The 3890-nt window shown below is 40.9% G+C and overlaps 1 long non-coding RNA gene across 1 annotated transcript; it reads left to right on the plus strand.

Annotated features, from left to right (window-relative positions):
- Positions 1–1039, plus strand: LOC122187634. Its single transcript, XR_006181435.1, has 2 exons — positions 1–199; positions 750–1039. It is a non-coding gene; the product is annotated as an uncharacterized LOC122187634 (long non-coding RNA).
- Positions 1040–3890: the final 2851 nt, after the last annotated feature.

Here is a 3890-nt window from a genome sequence, read left to right on the forward strand (position 1 = left end):
ACATCCATGTGTTTCTTCTTTTTTTTTTCAGATGCTCATTTGCCATTTACCCTCAGCTGTTTCTGAAGACTATGAAAGTTGATTACTCAACTAAGTTTATGCCAATGATTGATCATTTCTGCTAATGACCACAACTCTTCTTCTATGAGGAATAGAAAAAGCAGTACAACAAAAACAAATCAAAAGTTAGAAGTTTTTGGTAATATCTCTGCTAAGTATTATTCACCAATCTTGAACTGGAATGCGGATGCAAAAAATCCTTATTTACTCAGGATTCACTTAGAACTTAGTAACATTTCAGAATGCTACTGGGAAAAGTGCAGCAGGATTCTGTTTACTGTTTTTTACAGTATAAATAATTCAGAGAGTAACAGTACTTTTAATAAATCTAGCTATGCCACTGAAGTCTAAGAACACTATGCCACAACTTAGAACTAAGCAAAAAAAAAAAAATATATATATATATATGCAGAAAATCATTTGTCAACAGTGCAGTAATCTTATTATGTGCCAGGTAGGTTTTGTATTTGGTTCAAATTGCTTTGTTCTTTGGAAAATGCTACTGGATAAAATATATTTGGCTAGTAAAGTAACTAGAGAAATTATTGTTGTGGGAAGGAAATAACTGGATCAGTCTACCTATAATAAAATTAATCTGAAACTCAACCCAACATAAAGAAAATCTAGTATTTTAAACGTTTAAAAGTTTCTGTGAGGTTATTTCTCATATCTCAACGCTTCTGTTTCAGCCAGAACTGAAATCGGAAATGCCAAAGTACTGTGAGAAGGGCTGTTCTGTATTACAGCTGACCCAAATGAAACAAGGAAGTACTGGAGAAGCACAGGACAGTCTATTTGAAGGAGGCTGCCATCCAGTTTCCAGACTACAGAAGTTTGGATGAGGTCAGATAAACTCTGGAAACTGTTAAACTTCTGGATGTATATCTGAACTGAACCAGCAGATCTTTGTGACTCATGCTTTACTGATGCCCTCTTTTTGTGGAGATGAGTAGAAATAAAATAGTTTTACTTTGGGAAAGAATGTAGGAAATGTTGCACAAACCAGAAGGTTGCTTGCATTATCCTGAAGATTAGAAATGGATTATAATCTGTAATTCTGATTGCACTGAACAATTTAAGTAAAGAGTAGCTGGATAGCTGGGCTGAAGCTGGGATGAGTTTCAACAAGGCCAAATGCTGGGTCCTACACTTTGGCCACAACAACCCCAGGCAATGCTACAGGCTTGGGGCAGAGTGGCTGGAAGCCTACGTAGAGGAAATGGACCTGGGGGTATTGATTGATGCTCAGCTGAACATGAGCCAGCAGTGTGCCCAGGTGGCCAAGAGGCTTGCATCAGAAACAGCACTGCCAGCAGGGACAAGGAAATGATTGCCCCCCTGTACTCAGCTCTGGTGAGGCCACGCCTTGTGTACTGTGTCCAGTTTTGGGCACCTCACTGCAAAACATTGAAGCCCTTGAGCAGGTTCAAAGAAGGGCAACAAAGCTCGTGAGGAGTCTGGAGCACAGGGCTTACGAGTAGTGGCTAAGGGAGCTGGGCTTGTTCCATCTGGAGAAGAGGGGGCTCAGGGGAGACCTTATCACTCTCTGAAACTACATGAAGGGAGGCTGTAGTGATAGAACTAGAGGAAATGGCTTCAAGCTGCACCAGGGAAGATTTAGGCTGGATGTTAGGAAATACTACTTTTCTGAAAGAGTGGTCAGGTGTTAGAATGGGCTGCCCAGGGAGGTGGTGGAGTCACCAGCCCTGGAGGTGTTCAAGGAACATTTGGATTTTGTGTTGAGGGATATAGTATAGTGAGAACTATCAATGATGGGTGAATGGTTAGACTGGATGATCTTGTAGGACTTCCCCAAGCTTGGTGTTTCTGTGATTCTGTGAATATGCCCTTGAAGTCAATTGAGATAAACTGGTTCATCTGGAAGACAACTTCTGTGATATCTGTTAATGACATGCAGTTAAATTGGAAACATTCTGGGCCTTACTTATCTATCATTGAAGCAATTGCAGTTTAGGTGATGGATATTTCATTAGGAATAGAGTTGGTTCACTAATCCTAGTTTGTCTCATTTTTCTCCCCAGTTGATGTTGCTCTGCCACAGTTTATAATGGCGACTCTGTGTTGGAACAACATTTATGATCACAGTGGCTTAGTCTCTTACAGGCGTATCTGTTGTCTATTTGCAAATCAAAGCTTGACTTGTAAATCCAGAATTACAGAATCACATAAATAGGTACCGTATAGTTTTGGGCTTGAAAATGAAAGCTGTGACCTGGCTTTGCTCATTAAAAACAGATGTTTTTCATCTCCTTGAAGTCTTAACACAAACCAGCACTATGAATAAGGTGCTCTCTCTTTTCAGTAAGCACTTACTTTAGAACTTTATTGTATTTTGAGTATTTAAATAATCAAATGCTTACATTAGTATTCTTAAGCAAAATCTTAGCCTAATTTTTTCATGGATATAACCTAGAAAATAGATATGGGGAAATGCCTTCATTCTATACTCAGTTTACAAAGCCACAGTGGGTGGGATCTTTCAAGGAACCGGACTGGAGCGACCACAAAACCCAGAAGTCACCCTTGCAATGTTTCAGAGGTGGCAGATCAGATACAAAGTTACCTTAGAGTTTCTGTAGCTCTGGAGCATACCGCTCAAGATCATCACTGGGGTTTGCCACCAGCTGCTCAGTGACCCTAGGGAGTGCTGTCCCACATTTCTGCACGCAATGAGTGGAGGGGTGAAGGCATGGCCCAGCTAATCCCCGTTGCTCATGCCAGTGCTGAGAAGGAAGTCTTCACCCAGCAGGCTCATTCAGCTCAGCCAGCAAATCCCGTGTTTGCTGGGGAGTGCACTCCAGCCAAGCTTGCCATGGCCAGAGCACGGTGCAGAAGGGAAGCTGCTCCAAGCTGAATGGCCTCTTTGTTCTCTGCCACAGCCACTGCACTCGCAACTCCAGCAGATACAACAGGGGCTGTATGAGAGCTGAATGGAAATGAGATGCTGGCTCCCCTGAAAACGTTCTGCTTCTTTCCATTAAAGCTGCAGAGGAATTCTGGCAACTGAAAAACAGCCCTTCCTATCGAGCAATATTTTCCTGTCTGTAACAGCATAAGAAGCCAAAAGCACAGACTGAAGCTAAAATACAGAGTAGATGAGCATGTATGGGCACTTTATATGTTGGTTGGCTACTCTGCAAAACAGAACCACAGCCTGTTGGCAAATTAAAGGCAAAAATCATACAGAGGCTGCAGGCTACCTGCAAATCTTTGAATTCACCCAAGCATGAGCAGAACTGCAAGGCACCCAGGACACATCATTCGCTAAACAATTTAATGTGTTTCTGCCACAAAGTTAAATAGTTTAACCCCTGATCTGTACACCTTTATCAGCATCATTATGGGTCCAAGTGCACATCTGATAATTAAGAAAGCTGTGAAAAAATGATGAGTTTGATTTCTTCCAAGCTGGGGTAAACTGGCAGCAAGCTATGGGATGCCATATTATCTTCTAATAAGTGTTATGGGTTTTCCTTTTCATCATCTGCTTAGCTAGAGTTAGTCTATTAATGAAGAATCCTGTACTTTCATAATTCATTTTGGAAAAACAATATTCAGAGTGCTTTCCTCAAAACCCTTTCCTGTATAGACCCCATTCATACCTACAGTGACATAAAATGCCAAAATTCATTTGCAAGTGAGACTTCAGGCCAGTCACTTTAGAGAAAACAACTGTACAGCAGATGAGAAACAGGAATTGTATCACATTAAATATAAAATGTTCCTATTGGTGGCATAAAATAACTTTGAAAAACAAGTCATGTAATTAAAAGAGCAGTGTTTGTTTGCAGTAGCAGAGTTACTTGCTA

Source organism: Lagopus leucura, unplaced genomic scaffold (assembly GCF_019238085.1).
Source record: "Lagopus leucura isolate 7727_CA_CO unplaced genomic scaffold, USGS_WTPT01 Super-Scaffold_1, whole genome shotgun sequence".
Lineage (NCBI taxonomy): Eukaryota > Metazoa > Chordata > Aves > Galliformes > Phasianidae > Lagopus > Lagopus leucura.